Source organism: Pogoniulus pusillus, chromosome 8 (genome assembly GCF_015220805.1).
Source record: "Pogoniulus pusillus isolate bPogPus1 chromosome 8, bPogPus1.pri, whole genome shotgun sequence".
In the NCBI taxonomy this organism is placed as follows: Eukaryota; Metazoa; Chordata; class Aves; order Piciformes; family Lybiidae; genus Pogoniulus; species Pogoniulus pusillus.
In genome coordinates, this window is record NC_087271.1 from 1,942,267 (window position 1) to 1,954,798 (window position 12,532).

Consider the following 12,532-nt stretch of genomic DNA (forward strand, 5'->3'; position numbering starts at 1 on the left):
GTGTGAGAAATTGTTACCTTCTGCCCTGCTTCCCTGCCTTGAGACCAAGATGCTGGAGATGCTCCTTCTGCAAAGGGTTCCCAACATTGTTACATCTGCTGTAGGCTGGACTCGTAGTAATCTTGTCTGTGTCTAAAGCCCAGGACCTGGACGAGCAGATCCCCTTGCGAGGGGGATCTTGTCTGCTGGCAGCCAGCCACAGGGGCGCCTGTGGGCTCCCGGGGGATGTCTGTCCCTGGCCCCTCTCGCTGCCGCGCTCATGCTGTCGCTCACACACACACTGTGGCACCCACGGGAGTCAGCCGCTGGCTGCACGCCCGCAGAGCACACCAGGGAGGAAACGGCTGTCTCCCGAAGCCCGGGACTACTGAAACCAGATCATAATGCACAGGGTAAAAAAAAGCAAACACACACAAAAAACCCAACCAAAACCCAAACCCCCAAAAGGCAGCCCCTGCATTGTGGCGCTCGCTCGGCACCGGAGGCATCCTCGGCCCCGTGATTCACGCTGAGCTGGCCGCTCCATCCGGCAGCAGCCCTCCCAGGCAGCCACCCACTGCAACTGGGTGCCGGCGCTGCCGCTGCTGGCACCGAAGCCTGCAGCGTTTCAGGATTCTTTTGTTAGTCAGGGCACTGGCACTTCCTTTGGCATCTGGCAGTCTCCAGGAAGGCTCGTGTGTGAGCAGGAGCTGGTTCTTTTGCTTTGCTTTTTGTTATTATTTTGTTGGTTTACACGTTTGGAACTGAAAGTTTGATTCAGACTCTGCCTTGCTCTCCACTTCCTGTAGGCTGAAATCTCTGTTTTCTGATGATTAGCCAATACCAGCTGTTCTGGCACCGAAGATGTCTCAAATCAATCCTATCCTGTCTGGCTTTCCAGGAAGAGGGCTGCCCCTCCCCTCTGTCTCCACAGCCCCTGTCATCCAAGACTGAAATTTATCAGAGCTTCTGTGAGCAGGAAATTAGCTCCTTTACAACTTGTTCTCCACTGCTTCTTATTCGTTTTATTGTTTTAACATTTTCCAGAAAATAAGGTAGAAAACAAACCTGCTTCCTCTTTAGAAGAGCTGTGCTGTTAACCTGTGAAATGCTTGTTTCCCTGGCAGGCTGCTGCTTATCTGTATTGCAGAGCCACAAGATTAAAATCAGTTAAAAGTTGAACAGAGATAATGAATAAAACCACTGGAAAACACTCATCCTTTAAAATCCTGAAGATAAGGATTTCTACATATATGCATCAAAGCTGAAATGAACACGAAGGGAGGGATAGGCTCAGGAAAAATGGACTGAAGGGTGTTGCCTACAGACTTAGGAATGTGTCTGTGAGGAACTTATTTGGAGGGCCTGGGTCTTCAACATGAATTTTAAGTTGAATTGACTTTCCTGAGAAGACGAGCACCTGCTACTTCTGTGCATGTGAAACTCACCTTAGAATTGCATTCAAGTAACAGAGAAATGGTTTTTGTTTATTCTTTGCCCGACTTCTAGCCTGGACATCCCCCTGTTTTCTGTGTGTCTTTTTAACAGCAGTATTGGAAGACATTTTTTTTTTGGTATGCAGAGGGAAGACACTCTCTTAATTAGTATCAGACGTTTTTTGGTGTTGTTCAGCATTAAAAATAAACCTCTGCCTTTGCCAGAAGTAAAGTTGGCAATTGTGTGCTCCCTGCTGCAGGAAAACAATGTCTGTCTTCAGAGCTCAGAACCAAGCTTTGGCACCAAAGCGAGGCCCAGTGTCCATTGATCTCAATGGAAAACCTATTATTAGAAAGATCACTGTGACCACATCCTGCCATCATTTTGTGCTGAGAACTGCCACTGAGGTCAGCAGGAATTTTGTGCAAATATTTATGGCAGGATATGCCCCACTTCAGGGCATCCTGAGGGTTGACAAGCCCTCAGCTGAATTGTTCCTTCTTCGTGTTGATCCTATCAGCCCACTAAAATCTGACCCACCACCAATTCAAACCCCCGCCCTCTAAGGTGCTGTTGCCTGAAACTGAGTGGCTGAGTCCGTGCAATTTGAAGGCAGACGTGAGGCAAGGTTCTGGCATTGCACAATGTTCTGACTGATGATGCTGTGCCTTGGACACTGAATGGGTTGTAGCCTTCTCAAGAACTTCTCAAGAAAGCAGCGAGGAGCAAATTGGTGCTGTGATAGATAGTCCTGTGGCTTTGGCAAGTGAAAACTGTTGCTAATTGAGAAACCCAAGATTTTTGTTTCAGCAAATGCTTTGCATATGTGACTAGTGCAGCTAATTTCCTGCTTGCCAAATTCACTTCTATCAACACTTATTGGAACCACAAACTTGGAGAGCAGAGAGAATGCTCTCTCCTTTATCCTTTTGATATGGGGAATAAATGAATTCTTTTTAGCTTACTGTACATCTGTGTTTTCACTGGACAGCAGAAAACTGTGTCACTGACTCATTGTTTGATCTTGGGTAAATCATCTAATCCTGTCTATCCCAGTACCCTTGTGTGCATAAATAGTGTAATGACTCTCATCTGTCTTTACGAGCTGCTAGAACAACTTTGGTTTCTATAGTTTTAGCTTAACTGTAGTCTTTTCCACGATGTTTTATTGGAGAAGGGAGGCTCTTACCTGAGTCAAAGCCAAAAGGCTTCTTATCCCTATCTGGTACTGAAATAATCACAAGGCTTTATGATTTGTGTAAGGGACAACACTTTAACTGAAATCTTTCTAATACCTGAAGGATGAGGATTTTATAGGAACTTGAGACTGCAGAGGTGTCTCTGATCAAATGGCAATCTGGCATTTTAAACTTTAGCTGTCAGAGCCCCAGTGGGCTTTTGGAAGGTGGGGACAAACCTGTGCTGTGACCCTAAGTTATCTTCTTCTAGGCTGTGCATGGATTCCCTAAAACAGGTGAAGTGGGCACCACAATGAATTGATGCCCACCTGAAAGAGCAGTTACACTATTGTCTGCTGACATGAAGAATATATTCTGGATTAAAGGCTTAAAAATGTATAAATCTAATTAAAAGCTTAATCATTTCTCTGTGTATCAACAATTATGAGGAGAAATGAAAGCCAATGCAAGCCCAGAATAGAACCCAAAAAGATAAATGGGCCACTTCCACAATAGCAAGCCTGCAAGACATTTTCAACCTAAGACTGCACAAGACGATGCTGTGCATCATGATCTCATAGGATCATAGAATGGCTTAGGTTGGAAGGGACCGTAGAGATCATCTATTCCAACTTACCCACCTCTCAGCTAGACTTGGCTGCTCAAGTCCTCATCCAGCCTAGCTTTCAACACCCCCAGGGAGGAGACATCCACAGCCTCCCCTGGGCAGAATGTTCCAGAGTTTACCACCCTTGTACTAAAGAGCTTCTTCCTAGGGTTCAGTCTAAACCCACTCTCCCTCAGCTTAAACCAATTCCCCCTTGTCCTATTGCTAGACACTCTTATGGAAGGTCCCTCTGCAGCCTTCTTGTAGGCTCTCTTCAGGAATTGGAAGGCAGCCCTAAGGTCCCTCTCTGGAGTCTTCTCTAGGCTGAACAACCCCGGCTCCCTCAGCCTATCTTCATAGCAGAGGTGCTCCAACTCTTGGCTCATCTTTGTGGCCCTCCTCTGGACTCACTCCAACATCTCTGTGTCCTTCTTGTGCTGGAGACACCAGAACTGGATGCAGTATTGCATCCTGAGGTCCAAGACTAACATGTGGTTTATGGCCTTCTCTTCCTCCTGTAGTGATATGCTTGAAGAAAATATCACTCTACTGCTAAGACAAAATGTTTGGCTAAGAACAGAGCTTTAGGTAGAAACGAGCAACCTGTTCTAGTGGGAGGTGTCCCTGCCTATGGCAGGGGGTTGGAACTGGATAATCCTTGAGGTCCCTTCCAACCTAAACCATTCTGTGATTCTAAATGGATTAATTTCAAAGAAAATGGTCTCGTGGAAACCTCCTTCTCTCAGACATAAAGCTTCTGGAGGGAAGAGACTGCAGGATATGACGATCTGAGAGTAGAGGGGATGGATGGTGTTCTTAATAACAACACCTCTAAGGGATGTGGGAGGGGAAGGTTTGTGTTTGCTACTATACTTTTTTTCCCCTAACTTTGGTGAAAAGAGCTTCTTTTTTGCTCTACTTTTTCATATCATTGTTATCCCCATGCAAGAATAAAACTAAAAGCTAAAACCTCAACAATGGTTGTAAAAAGGAGTTCTTGTTTTCCAGCCAGTTCTGGGCCACAAAAGTTCTGTTTGTAGAGGGTTGTAGTGAGATTTCCTTTTGATCAGGAAAAATATTATCCTGATGCTGCACCTTAGTCAGATGTCTGATTCCCCCATGGAGCCTCTTGTGGAGCAGTTTGCAGCCATGGCACAGGCAGTGGAGACAGCTTTGTGGTTAATGTGCTGAATCGGGACTCGGACTCGGCTCAGTTCTGGCTTGCCCGGAGATTTCTTACTTAGTATTGGGCAATGCACTTAATCTGCCTGTGCTTCAGCTTCCTATCCTTGAGAGTTTGCCTGCATGAGGCATCAGTGAATTGCTTTAAGTACAGATGGGATACTCATTTAGTACAACCTGTTAAGCAAGCTAAACCTATTTAAGGTCAGCTTAAGCTTTTTTGGAATAGGTCTAAGCTAAAGTGAAACAGCTCATTTTCAACTCAGTGTGCATATTTACAGAAGTGCATCAGAAAATCTGGTGCCATCAAGGTAATGAAGATGAAAGGTCCATGTGCACGTGTCCTTGCAGCTAAAACACCTTGTTTTACTATCTACCTTGTTGAGAGGGACAGAAACTACCTTTTTGCCAGCTCCCTGCACAAATGATCACACAACTTGAAGGCAAACCTGCAGGTGTGAGTTTTCCAACAACTTGATTAGTTCATAGATTCATAGGATGGTTTAGGTTGGAAGGGACCTTAATGGTCATCCAGTTCCAACCCCCCTGCCATGGGCAGGGACACCTTCCACTAGATTGAGTTGCTCAAGGCCTTATCCAACCTGGCCTTGAACACCTCCAGGGAAGAGGTATTCATGACCTCACTGAGTAACCTGAAGCCTCCAGTGTCTCCCTATCTTCTCTGTAAAGATTTTTTTCCTAATCTTCAGTCTAAATCTCCCCTCCTCAAGCTGAAAGCCATTGCCTCTTGTCCTATCATTACAAGCCCTTGTAAAAAGTCCCTTCCCAGCTTTCTCATAGGTGTCCTTCAGCTACTTGAAGACTGCTCTAAGGTCTCCCCAGAGCCTTCTCTTCTTGAGGCTGAGGAGCCCCAGCTATCTCAGCCTGTCCCCATAGGGGAGGTTCTCCAGGTTTTGTGGCTTTTTCTGCGCCTGCTCCAGCAGCTCCACATCCCTCTTATGTTGGTAGCATCACAGCTGGATGCAGTGTTCCAGGTGCAGTCTCACAAGAGCAATGCAGAGGGGCAGAATCACCTCTCTTATCCTGCTGGTCACACGTTGGGCCATTGTGCTGGGGGCTTCCCCACTTGGAAAGGCTTTATGTTGATAGGTGTTTTGTAGGGAGGATGGGATACTCAGACTTCAGGAGGGGTAAAAAAACCTCATAATAAAGGTTTCTTAGAAGACTAATAGAAAGCAAAGGAAATACACAATGAGAGGAGTCTTCACATTAGTCTCCAAATTCAGTGATTCTATCCCTGCCTTTGAATGAAAATGTGCAGGTTGAGTCTGCACAAAGAACTAACTAACATCACTGAAATAAATGAAAGGGACTCTTTTAACTGCTTCCTTCTATTGTCTTGCCTTACTATCTCCTCTGCCACCAACGTTCCTTTTTTTGTTGTTGTTGGTTGGAACACCCTGGGTTTTTTTTGCCCCCCCCCCCTTTTTTTTTTATTCCCAGGAATAATAATGACAATAATAGAAAATTACTACTTTGCAAATGATTTTGGAAAGCACATACAGAAATCTTTAGGAGTGAAAATAGCTGCAATGAATGATAGTTGCTACTAGCAATGGAAATGTTTGGCTTGAAATATTAGGGGAAAAAGAAATTCATGACAGAGATGCTGGAATTTCATCTGGATAGATATAGGCATGGACTAAGTGCATGATCTTCTCAGGCAGTGGAAGGGTAGAGGGTAGATTGTGAATACCCTGAAGCCCTGACCTGTCTTTGTAAAGTTCTCCCTACCACAGGCACCAAATGTACTTTACTGCAACTCAAGCACTCCAAATGAAGAAGGAGAGAGAAATTAGTCTGAACAGGAAGCTTCAAATATTCTAAGACTAATTGAGTTTAGATAATTAAGGGGGGTTAGAGCAGTAATTCAGAGGAGAATGGGAGGGGAGGACAGTTTAATTGAGATTGCCTGTCCATCTGTGAATTCTCCATGCAGCCTTCTGTGACATATCCCAGTTGTCATTCATTCTGACCTAAAGGAGTTGATGTCATTTGTATTGACTTTATTAGTTAACAACACTGCAGGCTTCCTTTTGCCTTTCGTGGCTTTTCCTGCCCTGCCTCTGTTGCAGTGTGTGTGTGGCAGTTGTCTGTACTTTCCCTGACTGGAGGAAGTGCTGTGCCCTGCCACATCTGCCCTTTCAAGATCTCATGGGATGCTGTAGAGCCACACCAGGAGTTGAAGTGCTGAGGATCAATGTTTGTGTGTTGTTTTGTAGTTCAGTAAAGGCCATTCCATCCATATCAAAGCTGTCTTTGTCTCTGCTACAGCAAGGCAGCCAAAACAGGAATCAAAATCCAAACCTCTGCTGCTAGGAGCAAGTTGATGGTGATGATAAGCTTGGCTGCCTCAGTAGTTAACTTGCCAAGTTACCAAGTTAGTCATAACTTGCCAAGGGAAAAGGTTTCAAATAGCTTCACACTGACCACTACTGAGAAGACAACTTACTTAAAGGATTTCATGGTATGTTCTGCACCTTGGGATCAAATGTGCCTATGCTAGCTGCAGTGCAGCCACATGGATCCCTTCCTGCTCTGCAATAGCCTGTGCAGATGCAGCTGGTTGATGCCTTACAGCTCAAGCTTGCCTTCTGTCTTCAATGGGGATGAGCATGACAGAGAGACACCTCAGTGTGGCACTGCTGGCATATGAGGTTTGGAAACAAGAGGTAGGAAGCAGATGAGCGAGGCCATTCTGCGGTACAGGAGATGTGCCAGTTGTTGGAGATGGCATTGAAGAACTCAGGGACATTGATACAGCTGCTGTCTGACAGCATGGGCAAATGCAGAGTGCTGCAAGAGTCTTGTTGATCTCTGAGTTTTGATTTGGTATTGAATACATGAGAAATACGATGGTAGAGCTGTGTCCTGCTCAACCCTCCCTCCCTTAGGTTGTGTTTACCCGCAGGTGAGTGGCCTGAGTTCCTATTTCATGCTGAGTGGTACCCACAGACACTCCAGAGATTTGAACAGGGCTGGCCCAGCACCGTGCCAAATGTAATCGAGATCAAAATGCTGCTGCAACTGCAGCAGATCACGTTTCTTAATTTAGAAAGAAGCCAGCAGAACCTGAGAGGAGTGACCATGAAACCTCTACAAGCATGGACACAAAATGTCCTTCTTCTGCAGTGTTTGTAAGTGCAATCAACTTGACTTGGGCTCTGCAGGCTGTTCTTTCAAAATAAGACCCTCTGAAATTAGTCAAGGCTTCTGGAAGTTGGACTGTCTGGGGTTTTCTTCTTATCTTCTCCTGCTTTCACAGGCATTGCAGTGGAGGAGTTTCAGTGAAGCTTGAGGGGCCCTTTTCTGACAGACCATCCTGATTGCCCTGGGAGTCTGCTCATCAAAAACCATAGAACCATGGAATCAGCCAGGTTGCAAGAGACCTCTGAGATCATCCAGTCCAATCTATCATGCAGCCCTAGCCAATCAACTAGACCATGGCACTAAGTGCCTCAGACAGGCTTTGCTTGAGCACTTCCAGGGATGGCAACTCCACCACCTCCCTGGGCAGCCCATTACAATGCCAGTCACTCTCTCTGGGAAGCACTTTCTCCTAACATCCAGCCTAGACCTCCCCTGGCAGAACTCCAGACTGTGTCCCCTTGTTCTGTTGCTGGGTGCCTGGCAGCAGAGCCCAACCCCACCTGGCTACAGCCTCCCTGCAGGAAGCTGTAGACAGCAGTGAGCTCTGCCCTGAGCCTCCTCTTCTGCAGGCTGCACACCCCCAGCTCCCTCAGCCTTTCCTCACAGGGCTGTGCTCCAGGCCCCTCCCCAGCCTTGCTGCCCTTCTCCAAACACCTTCCAGCACCTCAACATCTCTGTTGAATGGAGGAGCCCAGAACTGGACACATCACTCAAGGTGTGGCCTGAGCAGTGCTGAGCACAGGGGCAGAAGAACCTCCCTTGTCCTGCTGGCCACACTGCTCCTGAGCCAGCCCAGGATGCCATTGGCTCTGCTGCCCACCTGGGCACACTGCTGGCTCATGAAGAAGCAAACTCTAGCATGTTTTCATGGGGAGAGCCAGGCAAAGGCTGTGTGCTAACCTGCTGCCATCAGGTGTTTTGCTAGTGATTGTCACTGTTACTACCCCTCTGGGGCTGTTTGGATATGCGAAAGTAGAGTAAATAATCAAGGAGGATGTTCCTAGCTGCTAATTTGCAGTGGGATTTGATCCCGGTCCAAGATTTAACACTTCCTTTCTCTGCCAACCGCATCCTAAAAATAACATATTTTCAGGATGTTGGAGACCACTGGAAACCTGTGGTATTTGGCACTTGAACATTGCCTTTCGTCTGGAGAGCTCAAAGCAAAATGTTAGAGGCTCACCACATCTCCTTGGAACTGGGAGACATTGAGCCATTTTTGGAATTTTTGGGGGATGTAGGTAAACAGGAGGCAAAGTCTTAAATGGCTTTAAAAGGTCTGAATTCAGTTGTTGAGTGACACCTGCTTAAAAAGGATCTTTACCTTGGCAGTCTCATGGGTCTTCTGTCTGTGGCTTCGTGGGGCCAGGAGAGAGGCATGTGGTGCAAGTAATGGGGGTGCAGCAACTGAGAGGAGAGTTTCTTCTGTCGAAAGGTTACAGCTCCCAGTGAAGTTTGGGGGCAAGTTAACTCATTTAGTGTTAGCTTTGGAGATTGTTTTTTCCTCCTAGCTAAGCAGGGCTTTAGACTGCCTCCAGTAATCAGAAGTCTGATTACTGCTGGCATAGGGAATGTATTTTTGAGAGAGGCCTTTCTTCTCATTTGGTTTTTGTTTGTTTGTTTTTTCTTTTCCTTCCCTGCATTTTTCTCTTTGGTCTTTACTTTGTCATTACTGACATGGAGATGGTGGAAACAACTAAACAAAATGCAAGCATCATCTAAACAAAATGCAAGCATCATCTGACTGGAAGAAGAGCAGAAGCTTAGGTCTGTTTGTGTAGCTCAGCTGCAATGTCACCTCGAGTCAAGAGGGTTTCCCCCCCTGTTCTGGAAGCTGCCTGATCTGCCTGGAGTCTGATGTGTCAGGCCTTGGGAAAACAGCTGCTTGCTCTCTGATGGGAAAACAGCACATAGGTGGTGGGCTTCAGCCAAAAGTCCAGTGAAAGAGCTTCAATACTAATCTGAAAGGCAGGCTGAGAGCAAGACAGAAGTTCCCCAAGGAAATGGGATTTACTTGGATTCTCTGTCTGAGCAGTCAAGTGCTTCTCTTCCAAGGCTGAGAGCAGCAGCAGACCCTCTTCACTCCGAGCTGAAGCACAGCTAAAGATTTCTCGTGTTTGGTAGTTGTGATTGCTGTGCTCATTTTGATAATCTGCTTAAGTCTCTCAAAGCATCTGTAATTCAGTCAAATTGGCAGAGGGAGCAGCTTGCCTGGAAAACAGCCTTGCCATTCATTCCACGGTGGTGTGTATGTGGTGGTCATCAAGGCCATGTGCAGTGGCTGAGAGCAAGGCAGGCTCTGCTGGGCATCGCTGTCTCTAGCAGCTCACACCTCACTCCGCGTTCCTGCTGTGCCACCTCTCACAAACGGGAGGTGGATCAGGCCTTGCATTGCCACACATCCTGGGGTGTTTTCATTGCTGGGAAGGGGGTGTCCTTACTCTTTGATGTTGGTGATGTGATGGCGTGGAGATAACTAGGAGAGCCTCCTTCCTGTGAAGAAGCGTGGAATTGTTTCTTTGACACAAAGAATGAAGTCACCTGCCTGATGAGAGCTTGAAATGTTAGGGAGCTCTCAAAACTGCCCACAACTGTTTGATCTGCCAAATCTCAGGGAAGTTTTCATTTCCACCCTGCTTGGGGAGGCTGGTTTTGTTTTCTTTGAGTGGGGTGGCTGTACTGTATTGTCTACCTGACTCGGCACTAAACCAATGTGTGAGCTTCTGCTTGCCTCATCTTGCCCCATCTTGACAGGAGTGAAGGAGTGCAGGTGGATCATATATACTTCTCCCCCAGTATTGATGATAAGGTACAAGTACTAAGTCTGGGCAGAGATATTTCATGCCTGACTCTTGCATCATGCTTAGTGACCTTCAGCCTCTTGCTTGTGTGGAGACTGTGGGGACCTTTTGATTTACAGCACTGCTCTTTAAGTGCTTGTACACCTTGGCAAGGGCCAAATTACTATTTCAGTTCAAGTCTGTGGGTGATGAGTGAAGAGACACATTTTGCACTCGTGTCACACTGCTGAGAGATTTATTTAGTTTTGAATGTTACAGATTTCATTTGAAGTTTAAAAAAAAAGGCACTTTTTTTTTTTGCCTGAAGATGAAAAAGCCTTGATGAAACATTTCTGTACTTCTTACTTTACTTCTCACTCCTCAGAGGTTGCTTACTCAAGGAATCTCTATTGCAGTTTTTCCTCCAACTTCTGATTGTTCTGGGCCTTTCTCTCCATATTAGTCATTTCTGGCTCTTGCTTGGGTTTCTTCCAGTACCCTTCTCTTCATCTCCACTAGAAAAGAAAAATCTTTCCTTTGCATCTTGTCTCTCTTTTCCCTTGGCAGTAGACAAAAGGGAGGCACTGCTTGTGGAAGAGTAACCACTTTCAGACCTGTGAACACAAAGTGAGGCTGAGAGAATCAGATGCGCTCCAGCTCAGGGGATGCTGTGCCTGGTGTCGAGATGGAGAGATAATAGATGTTTGGAGGATTCCTGCAGTGCTTCTGGGCTGGAGGAGCAGAAATGAAAGAGAAGACAGCTGTGAGGGGTGCAGATACTCATTCCCCGTCTCTCTGTCTACACTCTCTGGCCTTCTGGGCCGAGCAAGCAGGTGCCTGTCGGCTGCATTGCAGTGGGTATTGCACAAGAAGCTGTAGGCTGGTGGAAAGACTCCAGGGAGCCAGCTTCAGCCTACGGACAGTAGGTTTGACTCCCTTAGTCTAGACACTCTCACAGAGATTACGTCAAGAATAATTTGTCAGTCTCTATTTTGTTTTCCAGTGGCATGGGCAGTATTTACTAGTGCTGAGGTTCTCCTCTTTCATAGTCTATCATACAAGAGCAGCTGGACCACAGTTCCTGTGGCCTTTACAATAGTATCAGTGATCCTAATGCATAGGAGAATGAAAGGTATAGAATGTACCTAGGCAGGCACATCCCAGTGAGAGGCAGGGACATCCTGTATGTGGTTCAGAATCTCCACTTCCAGCTGATGGTCCAAGACCCTCAGATATTTTAATGAGATTGGCAGATACTCAAACATGTCACTCAGGTTTGGGAGTAAGTTCTGAGGATCCATCACTGTCGCATTAGGAAAAGATTCCTTCAGCCTCAAAGCCACTGATGAAATGAGTATCACAAGTCCAGTTTTTACACCATAACCCTACCACTTTCAGGTACAGTCTCTGAGCAAAGTGACAATCCCTGGGGAATGGAAATGCAGCCCAACTTCAAACATTGCTTAAGTTGCCTTGCATAACAGGGCACTGTCTCTGCGTTTGCTGTGGAGTTAATGAACAGAAGACTGAGCTGCTTTTTGCAGAAGCTTTTCAACTAAACTTCTGATCTCATTCACTCTCTGACATAGTTTTCTTCTTGCTGTGGACTGGAGAGGAGGTCTGAATTAGGTGGAATAAAACTGTAAAATAAAGCTATGCGTGTAACCTCCTTTTTATTTCCTCCCTTATTTTCATGACTAGGATTAGAAGTTAAGTGCTGGTGTTTTACACCCAAACTTCTGGACTTTGTTCCTTCCAAGGATGTTATGTCAAGTCTCTATGACACAGAGAAAGGGCACTGAGTATGTACTGAAGTTCTGATATGAAATGGCCCAAGTCTACAAAATATGAACTGCTTAGAGTGTGTTTACTGAAGTGCTTATCTTATAATATGCATCAGGATAATACAAGCTTTGCAAGACATGTCTTGTAATGTTTTGGATCCTCCCCTCAAATGACTTTAAGAGCATTAAACTGTGCAACTTAGTTGTCAGGTAGAGGAGAAACCCATGGAAAAAGAAATCTTTAACTCAAAACAAGAATCAAGGAACTCTCTCAAACGCAGAGGATCAATGTTGTTTTATTATTAAACCACTGTGCTGTTGTTTCCATGGAAACAAAGAAACAAATATTTGGAGCTGTGTCACACCTTCCACCAAAATTCCAGTTAAGAATGTTTTGGAAAGGGTTTCTGTCAA

At 45.8% G+C, this 12,532-nt stretch overlaps 1 long non-coding RNA gene across 1 annotated transcript in view; it reads left to right on the forward strand.

Moving 5' to 3' along the window:
* The window catches only part of LOC135177259 (uncharacterized), a 97,721-nt gene that overhangs the window by 54,436 nt on the left and 30,753 nt on the right, over positions 1-12,532 (forward strand). The gene's annotated exons all lie outside the window — the stretch shown is intronic.